Below are 19,461 nucleotides of genomic sequence, written 5' to 3'. Positions count from 1 at the left end.
ACCTCCTAAGCATGATCAGATACTCGCTTATTATACAAATTCTTATTCAACATAACCATATAATAATTGAAGAATGCATCATTTACCCTCTGGAAATGACTATGACTATTCTGAAGAACCAACTGGGAATAGTATTTATGTACCTCAATCTGCCTCCTATCACCAGTTGTAGACAATCCAGGAAAATGTCTCATTGAAGTCACAACATACACCATGTATGAAGTCATGTAGAACTTGAGTGTGGTAGGTACCTTGGTGAGCTGTTTACAAATGACATCATTGATCTCTTTTCCCCAAAATATATTCTCTTTATTTTCTCTGATCACATGAATGTATTGATACATCCATTTATAGAAGGTGTTGGAGGTGGCAAGACCCTTCACCCTACTCATGAGAGTTATGAAATCATTGAATTCTTCAATGAAGTTACATCTAGGAAGAGTTTCCGACCATCTTGCAATGGTACGTCTTGGGGTCTTCAACCAATTAACATTCATGTTCTTTTTGCACTTGTCATAATTTCTATCAAAAAAAGCTATAGCTAATTGCATTGTGATATCATAATACTTTTCAATATTGGGATACTTGAAGATAGAATCAAAGAATTCTTCATCAAGCTTGATCAATTTCTTTCTAGTTTTATCCTTCACATTTCTACTGACTATATCAAAATGATTCACAACTACCATCACGAACTCAATGTCTTGATAAGACATGGGGAAAGTCGCAACCAAGTGGATGCTACTGTTGATGATAGATTCCATCTGACGCTAGGAAGAAGACTGCTCAATCCTCTTTAGGTCCACATGACCTATTTCTATATATCTAATATGATCAATATTGGATGTGACTGAAGAAGGTGGAAAGAACGGATGGGGGTCCTATTTCTTGAACTTCATGGCCCTTTTACTTGGAGAAGCTTCTGTCATTGACATGAAAAATACTAAGAAAAAAAAATCATCAATATTACATGATACATTTGATCAATCATTTTTGTTCTTTCTAATTTTAACAAACTTTAGAAAATGATGTATTTTAGGCTATTAGGGTTTCCAAAACCCTCTTGAAATATAGAAATATCCGAGGAAAATTGGATATAAAATCTCAATTTATGTGTGTGCGATAAGTGAATTTCAAGTTTACATGTTTAAAAATTTCACCTAAAAAAATTTGTGGATCAAGGTTTAATTCGGGTTTCTAAACCCGAATTGCACTTGGGAATAACAAAATCAGGTGTAACCCAAATTACACTTGAAAAAGTGTAATTGCAAAGAAGGTGTTAGGTGGGGTTACAAACCTGCTGAACACCTGGTGAAGGAGCACCTTGCAGATTTTGATGACCATTTGAGAAATGAAGGCTCTTGGAGGAGTTGTTAGTTTCTTAATTTGATTTTTTTTTTGTGTTGTAATAAGGTCTTTGGAGACTATTCATTGTGTTTTGATCAGGCATGTCAGGGTTTGATACCATTTTTGTAGTGTGCACTCCCTTGGACCTATTTGGTCAACCATGGTAACATGACATCCTAAATGCCTACATGTGGAAATCAATGTATTTTGGCTTCTATGTGGCCTATTTTGAAGGTCTATGACATGTTCTAATAGGTCTCATAGGTAATTCATAAGTTGTCAAGTTTTTGCAAAGTTGTCAAGTTGAATGATAACTTTTGTTGTCAATTTGTTGTCAAAATGTAACTAACCTCCCTCCAACGGCTAACTAATTCAAATTTATTTTGGAGTCGGTTAAGGAGGTTGGAGAAACCCTATTTAAGGCCTTAGAGGTTGAAGGGATGAGTTTATGATGAAGTTTGGATGTAATTTGGTGATCAGATTTAATAAACACTTAGAAATTTCCTTAAATCTGTTGTAATAGTGCCTTGTACGGATTTTGTATGGACTCCATGTGAAGTCTAAGTAATTTATTTGAATAGGAATATGTTTTTATGATATTTTGGTTTTGATTTTGTCGAAAAATGTTGAATAACAAGGAAGATATTTGCATTTGTGTAACAGGCGGTCTGAAAACCCTCCAAAACCAGGGTTTTTAAAGAAATGCTCACTTAACCCCACATTCCTCCGACCAAATTGGCTCAAAATTTGAGGAATAGTAGGGAAGACAATTTAATTTAATATTCTCGAGGTTTTTGAGTGGGTTGTTGAGTTGGTGGAGTTTGGGATCATGCCCTAGGCTAGGCATCCTCATGTGACTAGCTTGTTTTGACTGCTAAAGTTGGTGTAGGGATAAAACTATGTGTGATGGACCCTATATGACTATGGATTTGTTGTTTTTGGATGTGTTTAGACCTTATACATCCATTGGTGTCATTGGATTAGGCCATTGGAGTGTGGTTTCTTTGTAAAAGTGGCCTAAAAGCCATTTTAGCCCTCTTGTAGTAGCAATATTTGACCCAACAAATGCAAGGGTTGGGTTCTGAGTTTCGGCAATGTTTTGCGTCATCATTGGAGGTTTCCTAAATTGACAAGAGTCTATGGTTTCCTTCAGAGGATTTTTGAGTTCTACCTCAAAAGTTCAAAATAGGGCTACTAGGAGTACGCATTAGTAGTTGGCTGATTATCTTGATTGATTTGTACACACAAAAAGGGTGTTGTTTTGCTTGTGAATAGTGTTCCTTTAATTGGTCAAGTGGTACTATAGGGTCCACACTTGTTTGAAATGTTTATTGAGTTGTAAACCAAGTAGCCATAGGTGGCGACAAGAGAGTTGGTATCAGAACAATCTTGATGTGAGAAGTTGTATCTCCATGAGTTGTTCACGGACATAGTGGGGTCCCATTAAGAAATGGGGAGTGTAGAGGAGTCCTTTCATGTTGTTGTTGGACTTTCCTATAATCCATGAAAATTTTGAGACCTTAGCTGAGGGTCTGGTGGATTGAGTTTGTGTGAGAAGCCTTTGTTCCTTGGGGCTTTGCATCATATTGGTATCAGAGCAAGTATGATCATTGGGAGGACAAAGTTTGGTGTATGTTAGTAGAAGAGAGCCAAGAGGAGGCTAGCATATGCCTCCAAAGGGAATATCCACAGATGTGGCTAAGAAATTCCAAGAGATGAAAGAAATGATCAAGACTGGGGTCAAAGAGGTACTCAAGGCTGAACTAAAGGCAATGAAGAAAGGAAAAGGGACAAGTGAGGAGACTGATGAAGAAGGGGAACAAGAGGATGAAGAAGAAGAACCCCAAAGGTAGGAGCCAAAGATACATGTTGATCAAAGACCATTCATTTAAGCCCTCAAGAAAATAGGCAAAGACTCTTCTATAGCAAAGATGGAGATTCCTACCTATAGTGGGAAGATGAATGTTTAAGAACTCGTACATGGATTGGATAGATGCCCTGAATAATTATTTTGAGTACAAGGAAGTGGTTGAAGAGAAGAAAGTGAAGTTTGCGAACACTAAACTAAAGGGTTTTTCCTTAACCTGGTGGAACTATACTCAAGGTGAAAGGGTGAAGATGGGCAAGAGTATGACTCATTCTTGGGACAGGATGGTGTCCAAACTCAAGACCCAATTCATGCCTGCTGATTATGGGTGCAACTGTATAGGAGAATGCAAAACCTGAAACAAAATCATTTGGATGTGGCTTCCTACACAAAGGAATTTCAAAAATTGAGTTTGAGATCAGGTTACCGTGAAGATGAAAAGGAAAATGTTGCTAGGTACTTGAATTGGCTCAAGTTCAACATTCAAGATGAGATGAGTCTTATGACTCCTAAGATAGTAGATGAATGATTTCAAATAGATTTGAGGGCTGAAGATAAGTTGAGAAGAAAAGGTGAACAACACGATAGAGGAAGAGGAGGTAAGAATTTTAGAGGAAAAGGAAATTTTGGGGGAAGAGGACAATCTCAAAAACCCCAAGGTGAGTCTAGCCAACAAGAACAAAGTGGAGACTCAGGTTCAAGAGGAGAATTTAGAGGAAGAAGACCCAATGGAAGGGGTAGATTTGGTGGACCAAGGAGAGGTCCTAGTGTCTTCACCGGGAGATGCTTTAATTGTAACCAAGTAGGGTACACTGTAAGCAAGTGTCCTGAGAAAGCCTCAAACTCTCATGGAGGCGAGAGAAGGAACCAACTGATTCAAGAAGATTATTGCCAAAGTGTCAATTCTCTAATTGGAAGTGAAACTTCAACCTATGATGGAGAAATCTTGATTATGAGGAGAACCATGTTGAAGGTACCTCAAGTGAAAGAACCCCCTCAGAGCAAGACATTATTCAGAACCATGTGCAAGGCCTATGGTAAGCTATGCAAGGTAATTATTGATTCAGGTTCTACTGAAAATTTGGTTTCCATAGAGATGGTAGAAAAACTAAAGTTGAAAAGATTACCTCATGCTAACCCTTATAAGGAGTCATGGTTGAATAAGGGGTAAGAGGTCGTAGTAGAAGAACAATCTTGGGTAGAGTTTGATATAGGAGAGTATAAAGATAGATTATTGTGTGATGTAATCCTCACGGATGCTTGTCATTTGTTGTTAGGACACCCATGACAGTATGATGTGCAGTCCCAACATGATGGGAAAACAAATTCCTTTCTCATAACCAAAAATGGGAGGAAATACAAGATGGATCCTTTACCGGATGAGGGTGTAGATAAGAAAATTAGGTCAAGTGTCATGTTAGTGAGTGGAAAAGACTTTCTAGACATCCTAAAGGAGGAAGGAACCCCTGGGTATGCTCTGATTTTGAAGCCTAAAAACAGTCCTAATGTGTCTAGTAGTGGTAAGAAAGAGTTTTCCAAGGAGGTGCAACAATTGTTGGACAAGTATAAGAGCATAATGGTGGAGGACATGCCTGACACCTTACCACCCATTAGGGACATAAGTCATCAGATTGACTTCATACCAGGTTCTACTTTTCCAAATAAACTAGCCTATAAGATGACTCCAACTCAGAATGAGGAGATTGCCAAGCAAGTGCAAGAATTGTTGGATAAGGGGTTGGTGAGAAACAATCTCAGTCTGTGTGTTGTCCCAATAGTCCTAGCATCTAAAAAAGATGGAAATTGGGGACTTTGTACTGATTCTATGACCATCAATAGGATTACCATAAGATATAGATTTCCTATGCCTAGAATTGAAGACTTGATGGACTATTTGGGAGGAGTTTGCTACTATTCCAAAATTGATCTCAAGAGTGGGTATCATCAAATCAGAATAAGGCAGGGAGATGAATGGAAGACAACCTTCAAGACAAATGAAGGTCTTTATGAGTGGATGGTGATTCCTTTTGGGCTATCCAATGCCCCAAGCACCTTTATGCGCCTCATGAATGAGGTATTGAAGGACTTCATTGGTAAATTTGTTGTTTATCTTGACGATATTCTTGTGTTTAGCATGACAAAGGAGGAGAATTTGGAGCACTTGAACTTGGTTTTGAAGAAGTTTCATGATGAAAAGTTGATGATAAACATGGATAAGAGTGTCTTCATGAAGGAGGAGCTCATCTACCTTGGTTTTGTAATCTCCAAGGGGGATTTGAAGATGGATCTAGAAAAGGTGGAGGCTATCTTGACATGGCCAACACCCAAGATAGTCGGTGATGTGAGGAGTTTCCATGGATTGGCAACATTTTACAGGAAGTTCATAAAAAAATTCAGTCATATATGTGCACCCATCTTAGACACAATCAAGGGAGGTAAAAAATGTAAGTTTTCCTGGACAAATGAAGCAAATGAATCTTTTGAGTATCTGAAAAAGAGAGTAACATAGCAGCCCATTCTTATTTTACCTAATTTTAACAAGTTGTCCACAGTGGAGTGTGATGTTAGTAATCTTGCCATAGGGGTTGTCTTGAGTCAAGAGGGCAGACTGGTGGCTTTCTTCAGTGAGAAACTCAATGATGCTAAGAGGAAGTATTCTACATATGATTTGGAGTTGTACACAATGGTACAAGCCTTGTAGAAATGGTTGCATTATCTTTTACCTAAATAATTCATTGTTTATACTGACAATCATGCTCTCAGTTTTCTGAATGGACATTACAAACTTAGTCACAAGCATATGAAGTGGGTTGAACATCTTCAAGCCTACACATTCACCATCAAACACAAGAAAGGGCAGGACAATAAGGTAGCAGATGCATTGAGTAGAAGGGTGTGCATGGTGCAAGAAATTGAGTTGCAAAGTGTAGGAATTGATTTCCTCAAGCAAATGTACAAGGAAGATGAAGATTTCAGTGAAATATATGAGGTTTGCACTCAATTTTCAGATTCTTACCATTCTGATTTTTTTGAGTTTTTGTTGCAGCAAGGGTTGTTGTTCAAAGGGAGTTAGTTGTGTATCCCTAAATTCTCCATGAGGGATAACATTATCAAGGAGAAACATTGTGGCAGTTTGGGAGGTCACTTTGGACTTGATAAAACCTTGGAACAGGTGAAAAGGTATTATTTTTTGCCAAAGTTGCAATCAAATGTCAGTAAGTTTGTTAAAAGTTGCAACATATGCCAAAGGGTTAAGGGAACATCATCAAATGCAAGTTTATATCAACCACTCCCTATCCCTAATAGGCCATGGGAGAGTATCAACATGGATTTTGTTTTGGGTCTTCCTAGGACTCAAAGAGGTTTTGACAACATTTTTGTTGTAGTAGACAGATTTAGTAAGATGGCTCATTTTTAGCCATGTAAATGCACTAATTATGCTTCCCATATTGTTGGTTTATTCTTCAAAGAAATTGTTAGAATCCATGGTTTTCCTCTTAATATTGTGACTAACAGGGACTCCAATTTTGTTGGCCACTTTTGGCGTACATTGTGGAAGAAGTTGGGGACTCAATTGTCCTTCACACCATCTTATCACCCTCAGACTAATGGCCAAACTGAGGTAGTGAATAGATTATTGGGAAATCTGCTTAGTTGTCTCACAAAGTAGCATGGTGAAGCATGGGATATGATCACCCCTCAAGCTTAATTCACTTATAATGATTCTGTCAATAGAAGCATAGGCAAAAGTCATTTTGAGGTTGTATATGGGATTCATCCAAGAGGAATTCTAGAACTAACAGATCTACAAGGATTGGAGAGGAGGAGTGCTTAGGGAGAAGACTTTGCAATAGCTATGAAAGACATTCATGATAGAGTGAGAGAAACTCTCCAAAGGAACACCGAGAAGTAAAAAGAGAAGGCCAATGAAAAGAAGAGGGATGTGTAGTATAAGGTGGGAGACTTGGTGATGGCACACTTGAAAAAAGAGATACTTTCAAAGGGGCAACCAACTAAGCTACTCATGAAGAAGATTGGTCATTGTAGGATTGTGCATAAGTTTGGTCCTAATGCCAATGAGATTGAACTTCCTCAAGGCTTAGGAATATCACCTGTTTTCAATGTTTCAAATTTGTTTCCTTATAAAGGTGATGTTGAAGATTCAGATGCAGGTTTTCAATTAGATGGAGATGAAGGTTGGGTCAAGGATCTACCACCTAGCCAACCATTGAAGTTGGAAAGCATTTTGGACTCTAAGGTGGTTAAAAAGACTAGAAAGAAGAGTTACAAGGAATAACTTGTCAAGTGGAGTGGCTTACCTAATGAAGATGCCATGTGGATGATAGAAGATGACATTAGGAAGCATGGACATTCTGTTGCAAACCTCATTCCTCAAGAGACTTGAGTTTTCTATGCCCCCCAGGAGTATGGTGCAGGAGCACCTTGCAGATTTTGATGACCATTTGAGAAATGAAGTCTCTTGGAGGATTTGTTAGGTTATTTGAATGTTTTTGTGTTGTAATAAGGTCTTTGGAGACCATTCATTGTGTTTTGATCAACCATGTCAGGCTTTGATGCCATTTTTGTAGTGTGCACTCCCTTGGACCTATTTGGTCAACCATGGTAACATGACATCCAAAATGCCTACATGAGGCAAGAAATGTATTTTTGCTTCTATGTGGCCTATTTTTATGGTCTATGATGTGTTCTAATAGGTCTCATAGTTAAAAGTCATAATTTGTCAAGTTTGTGCAAAGTTGTCAAGTTGAATGACAACTTTTGTTGTCAAGTTGTTGTCAAAATGTAACTAACCTCCCTCCAACGGATAAATAATTCAAATTTATGTTGAAGTCAGTTAAGGAGGTTGGATAAAACCTATTTAAGGCCTTGGATTTTTAAGGGATGATTTGATGATGAAGTTTGGATGTAATTTGGTGATCAAATTTAATAAACACTCAAAAATTTCCTTAAATCTGTTGTAACAATGCCTTGTACGGATTTTGTACAGACTCCATGTGAAGTCCAAGTCATTTATTTGAATAGGAATATGTGTTTATAATATTTTTGTTTTTATTTTATCAAAAAATGTTGAATAACAAGGAAGATATCTGCATTTTTGTAACAGGCGGTATGAAAACCCTCCAAAACTAGCGTTTTTAAAGAAATGCTCTCTTAACCCCACATTCCTCTAGCCAAATTGGTTAAAAATTTGAGGAATGGTTGGGGATAAAATTCATTTAATATTCTTGATGTTTCTGAGTGGTTTTTTGAGTTGGTGGAGTTTGGGATCATGTCGTAGGCTAGGCATCCTCATGTGACTAGCTTGTTTTGACTGCTAAAGTTGGTGCATGGATAAAAATATGCATGATGGACCCTATAAGACTTTGTATTTTTTGTTTTGGTATGTTTTTAGACCTTATACATCCATTTGTGTCATTGGATTATGCCATTGGAGTGTGGTTTCTTTGTAAAAGTGGCCTAAAATCCATTTTAGCCCTCCTGTAGCAACAATATTTGACCCAACAAATGCAAGAGTTGGGTTCTGAATTTTGGCAATTTGTTTTGTGTCATCATTGGAGGTTTCAAAAAAATTTAAGAGTTTGTGGTGTCCTTAGGAGCATTTCGGATTTCTGCCTCAAAATTTCAAAACAGGGCTACTAGGAGTAGGCGTTAGTAACAGGGTGATTATCTTGATTGATCCACACACACAAAAAGGGTATTGTTTTTCTTATGAATAGTGTTACTTGAGTTGTTCAAGTGGTACTATAGGGTCCAAACTTGTTTGAAATGCTGGTTGAGTTGTAAACCAAGTAGCCATAGGTGGCGACAAGAGAGTTGGTATCAAGAACAGTCTTGATGTGAGAAGTTGTATCTCCATGAGTTTTTCATGGACATAGTGGGGTCTCATTGAGAAAGGGGGAGTGTAGAGGAGTCCTTTCATGTTGCTTTTGGACTGTCCTAGAATTCATGAGAATGTTGAGACCTTAGTTGAGGGTCTAGTGGATTGAGTTTATGTGAGAAGCCTTTGTTCCTCGGGGCTCTGCATCAACACCCAAGGGAAATAAAACAATGCAAATGAAGTGGAGGGTGGGTATACAAACTTGTTGAACACCTCAAGGAAAAAGGAATCCCAGTCGGTTCTTGGTGGGGTTACAAACTTTCCAAACACCATGTTTGGTGTATGGCGGCTTTCTAACCCCGCCAAACACCAAGTTCGACAATACTTGCAAGATAGAATGATAGCAGTGGCGGTGGTTGGGGTCACAGACCTTTTGCACACCACTATAGTAATGCAAAGTAAATAGGGAATAAGAATGGTGGTGGTTGAGGTCACAAACTTGCCACACACCACTACAACCCCACCACACACAACACGATGATAGTGCACAAAGTAAAACATGCAGGGAAAGAACAAGGTGCGCGGCGAGGTCACAGACCCGCCACACACCACAATGTGGTGTGTGACAGGCCTATGACCCCATCCAAAACCACACTATTGTGTGTGATGGGCCTACAACCCCGTCCAACACCACAATGTGGTGTGTGATGAGCCTACGACCCCATCCAACACCACATTTGGTTTGGCATAAATTGGTAATAAAAAGGGATGTCACCCGAGATCCTTGACTTGGACGACACCTTAATAAAAGTCATTTGGGCTGGTGATCTCTCATGGCATCACTAAATTCGATCAAATTCTAAATAATGCATTTAGAATTAAAAGAAAGGGTTTCTAAATCCCTAAAAAATTGGGAAGGAAAATACATACCCGGATAAGAATTTGTTAAAGTCTTCCTCTCCCAGCTTTAAACAAGATCAAAATGATCTGAATGCAAATTCAAATGTTAAAGGGAGACTTAAAAATCAAACAAAAATACTTCTATTCGAATTAATCAATCGAGCAATTAATAACTAAAGTATATTAAATATGTGCAAATTGGGTTTATAAACCTGATTTGCACCTACAAGGTGTAAATCGGATTTACAAACCCGATTTGCACTTGGAAGGGCAAAACAAGTAAAAATATGTGTAAATCAGGTTTGTAAACTCGATTTGCACCTAAAAGGTATACTTGGTGTATATTGGGTTTGTAAACCTGATTTGCACCACAGTGTCACACTTAAGTGAAAAAGGAAAGTCAGTGGGGAAAAAGTACTTACAATGATGTAACATCTTGTAAAGTGTGAATTGAGCATCAAAACCACAAATGAGCACAAAATTTGTGGGGTAGCCTTTGATTCTTATAAACGAAAATCAAGGATAACAAATGGATAGGGAAATTAAATCTTTCTTCTTACTAAACGAAGAGACCAACCTGCCTCCCAAGAAAATGCACTTCCACTGGTACTTCTTCTGTCATCCACACAACCAACCCAATTAGCACTAGTGTAGGATTTTAAGAGAAAGAACTACCCTTTTTGTACCATAAGTTATAATCTTGAGTTCTCTTCGAGTATCTAAATGTCCTTTTAACAAATTTATCATGGGATTGCTTAGGATGAGAGTGATATCTGGCAACCATACATATACATAATATAAGGTCTAGAAGTAGTTAAGTATAACAGTCCACGAATCATTGACCTATATAGAGTTTGATCAAATTTTGGAGATTCATCATCCTTTCTCAGGTGACGGCTAGTAGCCATAGGGGTACTTGCCAGTTTAGCATTTTGCATACCACTTTTTCAACATCTCCTCAACATATTTGGCTGAAAAGATAAAATTACCATTATCCAATTGAGCAACTTGAAGACCAAGAAAGAAAGACAACTCACCAATCATTGACATCTCAAATTCCTTTTGCATTTCTTCTGCAAACTTCTTATAAACATTTTCATCTCCTCCAAAGATAATATCATCAACATATATTGGTGATCCCACAATACTGGGTTGCACTTTTTTGTGCATCCTAGTTTTTGTTTCTCAATCACATATTTTTTAGAAAATATAATGATTTAATCCTTGCGATGTCCCATTTAAATGAATTTATTAAAGAGGGTTAGATCAAACTCCCTTTGATATAACCTCTTTACTCTTAAAGCATAGTTGTAATGGAGTCTCCTTCATACCTATCAAAATGCTAACAAAAAACCACTTTTACATTAGCTTTTGGGAGGTCAAATGAATTCATTTAGAAGTTTTGTTTTGTAAGTGTGTATTCCTCATTATAAGCTTTCTAAAAAGTATAATTTTTTTTTGGTCGGTAATAAGTTTTATATTTTATTAATTTTGAAATTTACAACTATCAAGAATGAGTAATATAAACACCAGCATTCAAGCTTTGAGATGAAAAAATCAAAGCCATTATCACCTACCTACCCAAACACACCCCAACGCCTGTTACAGTTTCAGGAACCCCATGCAGGGATGGACATTACATCATTGGCCTAAAGCCAACACTATTTCCTAGAGCCATATGTACAAACCCAAAAATTACAGACAAGGGGTACCCAAAAAAATCCACCCTTTAACACAGTGGGCCAAAAACAGATTCAACCCAGACCAAAAAAAAAAGACCCAAAGAGAAGAATAAAGAAAAAAGACTAAAAAATCAATGAGTCATACCACCACCTGAGCCACCTGCTACATGCTTCCTCTTCACCACCCTATCGCACCTTTTACCTCGCATGACTTTGTCACCAGCCACGCCCTCCACAACCACCATGGTACTACCCCTGACCATCTCTCTTTGTCTGAGAAGATCCTTCAACGAGTCCCATAAGATAAGGGCCTTAGCTCGACGCTCATTCCGACTATACCTGGCAAACCATCACATGAAGGGGATCAATTCGTATATCTTGGCCAATGCAAGGTCTTCAATCCCTTCCGGAACATCAAAACCCACTCCAAGGACGACCCATTCTAGCATTGAATTCAACCCCACCAGCCACTCATTGTCCAAAATCGAACGCACCACCCACAAAACACTATTTGTGGAATCCCCCAACTCCAAACCCCATAGGACCACCATTGTCACTATGTACATGTTTATTCGATATCTGTGCTTCGCTAGCAGAAAAACTTCACCCAACAATATTTCCATCAGGTGAATGAATTCTTCATCCTCCATCTCAAACATACCCTTCATTCTTCTTGTTGAAACTAGACCAAAAAATACAACTTGGGGCTTGGAGGTGATGAGAGGGAAATTCACCTCCATTTTTCCTTCTCCCACCTAAGAGCGCATAAAAGATAGAGACATGGTAAAAAATGAGTGCTACCGATATATTGCCATCGCAACACCCCAAAGTCACATCAATCAAATCCCTATCCTCCTCATTAATGCAGGTATCATTTCACTACATGCCAAAGAATTTAATCATTAAATGGGAGGGTGCAAAAATCCTTGGATCGTACTTCTGCAACCTCATGAAAATTCATTGCCCACTTTGAGAGAGAGTCGGCCGCCTGATTTATCGTATGTCTCACATGTCCAATTTGGAAATTCTGAATAGTTGCCAATTCACTTTGGATAGCTACAATAAACTTCTTCAAATGCCACACCCAAATCTCCCCTAAATAATGGCATTAATAATGATTAATGATTCCCCTTTAGGTGCAAGTTTGTAACACCTAATTTTTTACCAAATTTTATTGCATTTAAAACCGCCAATGCTTTCACAGTGTTGTTTGTACCATCTTCAACTCTCTAAGCTCCCATAGCTAGGATATTCCTTGTCTAATCTCGAACCACAAATCGAATCCTAGATGGCCCTGGATTCCTTTTGACACCCCATCAAAATTAATTTTCAACCATCCTTCGTCGGGACAACACCTTTCACTCATTACAGATTTGATGGAATTCAGATTCATCCGATTAAGCTCATTCACGAGCCCCCAAAAGTATAATTTTAAATATTTTAATTTTATTAATATATTTATTTTTATTTCTTATGAATGCAAGTTTTTCATCAAACATTAAGGTCTTTGTTTCACACGTGTGAAAAAATAGGAAAATAGAGAATTTTTTTTTTCTCTAAGTATTAATATCCTTATTTCAACACAAAAAAGAAGAAATTAATATAAATTCATAGAAAACAAGTTATGCATGACGTCATACACCTCTATCCAAATTACAATTACTCCAACAAAAAAAAATTAACTAAAAAAATATATGCAACAAAAAATTATGAAAAATATCCATACACTACATACCGATGTGACAAATATATATTTTAAAAGCTAGAATTTTATTCTTTCTATAAAAATGCTATGCATGACATCATAAATACCACTTATAAAAAATGTTGATTTCTATAAAAAATAAGTTATTAAAAGTTACGTAAACATATCCACATATTAATCCCAATTTAATATATATTTAGAATACACATAAAAAGTATCACAAATCAGTAGTTTACTCCATCTTTTCAAAATTTTAATTTTTTAGCTGATACAAGTGTTAGAAAGTGAAGATCTGGTACAAAATCTTGATTTCAATGTCAAGTTTGGCCAAAAATTGTAACCTGGTATTGTGGGATCACCTATACAACAACTATCAAAAGTTTGTCATTTTCAATTTTAAAATAGAGATTACTATGTGTGCTACCTTTCTTGAAGCCTTGTTTTAGCAAATACTTAGCCAATCTTAAATACCAAGCCCTAAGGGTTTTCTTGAGACCATATAATGCCTTTTTAAAGCTACATACCATGTTTGGATCATTTATCAACTGAAAACCATCACACTTCTCTATATAAATGTTTTTATCTAGTTCCCCATTCAAGAAGGCAAACTTGACATCCATCTGATACACCTTGAAATCCTTGTGAGCAACAAAAGCTAAAAATATTTCGATTGCCTCCATTCTAGCCACCAGAGCAAAATTCTCCTCCAAATCAATGCCTTCAAACTAAGAGTATCCCTTACATACCAATCTTGCCTTGTTTCTTGTTACTTATCCTTCTTCATTCAACTTGTTTTATAATAATTGCTTGGTTCTAGTAACATTCTTGTCTATAGGTCTGGGAATAAGTTCCCATGTTTTATTTTTCTCAAATTAGCTAAATTCTTCTTTCATAGCCTTTATCCATCCTTCATCCTTGCTTTCATAAAAAAAGGTCTTCAAAAGAAATTTTGACAAAAGACAAATATTCATTTATTCACTTGCCTTGACAAGTCTTCTGCTAGTCTGCACACCTTCATTCTTATCACCAATGATTTGTTCTTTAGAGTGATCTCTTTAAACATACTTTGTTGGAGTTTTAGGAGTCTAGTTAGATTCCTTTCCCCCAGTTCCTTTTCTTCCTCTAAAATGCCGAGAACACTTCCTATTTTGCAATCCACGAGTTCTTCAATGGTCTAGTTTCATTATTCATCCACTCTGACATTTGTGTTGGCATTGGGTTGTCATTGATGTCAACCAGTATGAGATGTCTACCGGTAGAAGAGGTGTATGTGCAAGACTGTCAAGGAGGAGTATAGGTTGAGATATCTTTGATATCACCTTGTGTTGCAAAACATCGGTAAGGTAAGGAAGAGTACCCCAGGAGTCATCGATACACAAGTTAGTGCCTGACTTGTGTGGATGAGTTGGGAAGGTGATCGCTACCAGTACAGTGTATCATCGGTAAGGAAAGGATGTCAACTGGCAACTGAAGTGTTGACATTGAGCAAAATGCTTGATGGTGGTTGTGATGAAGAGGCAAAATGTTACCTGAATCACATCAACACCGAAAGAGAAGAATGAACAGGTCACCAAAATGCTGTGAGGTTGTAGAACAACATGACTCCCACTGGATGAAGATGCAGTCATCATGAGAAGCAATGATTGACAGTGAATGTGCCCACACTGAATCACATGTGCCTGTTTGAAGATATGTTGCACAAACAAGGAAGTCACATGAGTATATTACAGGATGTAGAAGACAAGGTGTCACTCCACTGGTAAGTGGAACCTATCTCCTATCATGCATTATGTGCATCATAGTTTTGTGAGATAAGGAAGAAGAGGTGTGCATCAAGTGCATGAAATTAGGGATATGCACTGAACCGACTGAGTAGGCATGTTGAGATGCCGGTACAGATCAAGGGTGTTTACTGGTATGTAAGTCCATCGGTAATATGAGCAAGGTGTAGATACAAATGTCCTCCCACCTTGTGGGAATGTGCATGCTTTGGATTGATATGTCTAGAGACCGGTTTTGGTGTTCCATTAGCAGTTCAACTATGTGCAGACATGAAGGTTAACCGATAGAATGTGAGATATCGGTAGGGTTAGTAAACCGACAAAGAAGAGAAACCGGTAGAGTGTTTGGTCGGTGATCCTATTTGGACTGACATGAAGAGTCAAACTGGCAGTTGGTCGACATGGATGCTACATGGAGTCAAGGTGGCAGACCTACATTTGGATGAAGAAGGAATGTACACCGATGGGGTAGTTGCAGAGTTGGTTGACATTAATGGAAGATCCCACAAATCACGGGACGTTTTGCAGAGGTTTGAGGCTCGAGGTCTGAAGGACAACTAAGAACTAGCTCAGATTGTTTGAGGAGATCAAGGCGGATGAAGGAAACAACAAGACCAATCTCAGTGCTTGACCAAGAGATCAACCGACAAGGTAAAAAGTTGATTTCCAAAGATAGAAGCCATGGTTAAGAAGGTGCGATAATGGTGGAGGTGTACAGTTGGCTGTCAGAGAGATTAGATCAGGGAAGATCTGATTGGATTTGGTTTGCCTCGAAGGTGATGAGGAAACCCTAACTGCCTAGATTTTGAATTGGCTTTTGGTGGGAAAACCAGACTATAAATATGCAGGCCAAAGACATAGTTAAGAGTTGTTGAATGGAAGAGGAGTGAGCTGCTCAACGAAAGAAGAGTGTGCTACTACGAAGTAATTAAGTGTTACTTCTGCATGTGAGAGAAAATCAACCAAGTTCTCAATGAGTGTCTGAGAAGAGAGTGAGAGTGAGGGAGAATCAGGTTGAAGTATTTAACTGGTAGCAGTGCAGAACCGGTAGTGATTATACTGGCAGAGCAGAAGTGAAGAGAGCTGCAGAGAAGGCAGATAGAGAATCGACAAAGTGTCATATCGGTAAAGAGCATAACAGTGAGGAAGAGATCTAGCAGAGCAGAAGGAGAGTAGAGGTGAACTGGTAGAGTTTACTGACAGTGAAGCAACATGAGAAGTGTACCGGTGTAGCAGAGAAGATATCTCATCGACAAAGTAAGGTATATGAAATGGTTGCAAGATTCAATTGTAACAAGATAACTACTTTTGTAATTAATGTTTTCATGGTGGTCACCAAGTTATAGCTCGGTGTAGGGGTTGTAGCTCCTTTGGGTTGTAGTTCCTTGGGTTGGTGCCCTAAACATTGTAACAGAGTTTCATTGTGAGGCTGGATTGGAGCAACAGTCTCCAACAACATTGCTCACTAAGGTTTTTCCCATCTTGGGTTTTCCTCGTACATACTGGTGTTATGTGATGACCTCTATGTGTGTTTGCATTTGTGTTGCTAACTGGTAAGTCTGCATTGTGATAGATTCCATAACTGGTATACACATCTAGGTTGTTAAAGGGAAAAGACTGAGAACCACTGATTCACCCCCCTCTCAGTGGTACATTGTGTCTAACAATTTGATCTTTCAACTATTTTATTAAGCCTTTTTTTAGCATCTATAGGCCTTTCTTCTTGTTGAATATCCCAACAAGATTCCTTTATCAAATCTTAAGTCAAACTCTCCAAGATCATCTTCATCTCTTTTGATATAGCACTTACTCCCAAAGATTCTAAAGTACTTGAAAGTGGCCATCCTTCCTCGTCAAGCTCATAGGGGGTCTCTGAATAGCCTTTTCTAACTTGCACTTTGTTAAGAATATAGGCATCAATATGCACAACCTCTGTCCAATAAACTCCTGGTAAGTTAGCATCCTTTAACATCGTTCTATCCATTTTTTGAATTGTTTAATTCTTTCTTTCTACTACCCCATTTTTCCAATGGGTCATAGGGGCAGACAAATGTCTTCTAATACCATGATCCTCACAAAACTTATTAAACTCATTTGATGTAAATTCACCTCCTCTATTAGATCTCAAACATTTGATCTTCGTGTCCATTTCATTCTCAACTAATGGTTTAAATATCATAAAATTATCTAGTGCTTTAAAATTTTCTCTTAAGAAAGTAGCCTCATGTCATTCTAGAGTAATCATCAACAAGTATCATAAAGTACCTTTCACCATGTCATCCTCTTGTTCTAGTAGGTGGATGCATAGATTAGTGTGTATCATCTCCAAGGTTTTAAAGAGCAATATTCTTTGCTCTTGAACATTGTATTTGTTTGCTTCCCCATCTAACACTGTCTGTATACAATATTAGTAGGTTTGACAATCTTGGGCATATCTCTTACCACATTTTTTAGTGTTGGTCTTTACAATGCTATCAAAATTAATGAGTCACATCCTTTTATTCCACAACCAACATTCACTACTCTGAGCAATTAGACAATTTCCTCCAATTTCTTTTAGATGGTAGATATTTCCATTAGTTCTTGTTCCTTTTGAAATTAATCTTCCAAAGCTCCCTTTTATGATTTCACATTTGTTTTCATGAAATTTAAGCCTATAACCCTTGCTGCATATTTGATTGACACTAAGAAGATTATATCTTAAACCTTTGGCATAGAGAGTGTCCTTTTTTTTTTCTCTTTCCATCAATAGTTATGGTTCCCTTACCATAGATGTGAGCAACCTCTTCACCACCAAACTTGACTAATCCACCATTCCATTTCTCAAGATTTATAGACTTTCTTCTATCACCAGTCATGTGATTAGAGAAACCACTATCAATAACCTAATCATTAGGTCCTTGTTTTCCATGAAGATTAATCCACACAATCAAGGATCTCACACATTGTTATTATCAGACAAGCTACCAAATTTTTCGTTTTTGTCAACATTATCATTCTTTATAACCATAAATTTTTTTTCATCATTTGTAATCATAGTCTTCTTCTTTAGATGAGTAATTACTTTCTTTGGAATATAAATTTCTTTTAGCTCTATCCCACTTTCTTTCATCACCCCCTTTCTGAATGTTATCTTCTCTAAATGCACACCTAGATGCATAGTGACCAATTCTTCCACAATTAAAGCATTTGAAAGGTAAATTATATTTATACTTGTCAATGCCTTTCCCCAATCTTATTACAAAGTTTACTTCATCATTGGATCAACATTGTATTCCACTTTCTTACTGGCTTTGAATGCAACTTCCTTCTTGGAATTGTCCAAATCAACATCTCTCATCTCAAATGTAGTATGTGCTCCATAGAGTTGATCCATCATATGTGTCCAAATCCTTACTTTCGTCAATAGTAGACACCTTAGGAATAAATGATTTAGGTAGAGTTCTGAGTACCTTATTTACTACCAAGCATCTTCTTCTAGTTCTCCACCAACTCCTTTGATCCCACTAACCACATCAGCTACCCAGAGCATGTAACTATCAATATTCTCATCTTCAAACATCTTTAGACTCTCAAATTTGCTTTTGAGATTCTACAACTTTACTTGCTTTGTCTTCTTGTATCTATATATATTTTCGAGCTTCTCCTATACATCTTTGGCAATTTTGCAGTTCATCACCTTCAAGAGTTTTGTATCAGACAATCAACTTATGATTGTATTCTTTGACTTTCTATTATTCTCAAGCATTTTTATTTCATCTAGAGTAGCAGGCAGTGTAGAGGGAGGAATATAACCATCTACCACATAATTCCAAACTCCAAATGGCATAGCGTTTAAATATGATTCCATCCTCATCTTCCAAAAGGAGTAGTTTGTGTCATCAAACTTAGGAATCTTGTGGGATCCATCTTATGCCATCTTGGATCTACCTCAAGCGGTTAAGATTCTTCTAGAGGAACTTGGCTCTGATACCTATTGTTGAACACACCTTAGGACTGAGAAGGGAGGGGGGGGGGTGAATTATTCCAAACCTAATACTTAAACTTTATTACTAAAAGGAAATACAAGAAAAAGAAAATGAAAAAGAAATCCCGAAGGAAACTTGCACCCATCTTTATGACAATTTCCACATAACCCAATTTATATTTTAATCATATCAACACATAGAATCCACATGCAAAGAATAGACAACATACCCATAAAAATGTGGCACAAGATATACCCTGAGAAAGCCCTCATGAGGAAAAAACCCAACCTCCAAAAGCATCATCCACCATGTATTATCAACAATGCATCTATTACAATACAACTATGGAAAGCCTTCAAAAACCCAGCCATA

The sequence above is a fragment of the Cryptomeria japonica genome, chromosome 9 (genome assembly GCF_030272615.1).
Source record: "Cryptomeria japonica chromosome 9, Sugi_1.0, whole genome shotgun sequence".
NCBI lineage: Eukaryota > Viridiplantae > Streptophyta > Pinopsida > Cupressales > Cupressaceae > Cryptomeria > Cryptomeria japonica.
Note: the sequence above shows the minus strand (reverse complement) of the source record.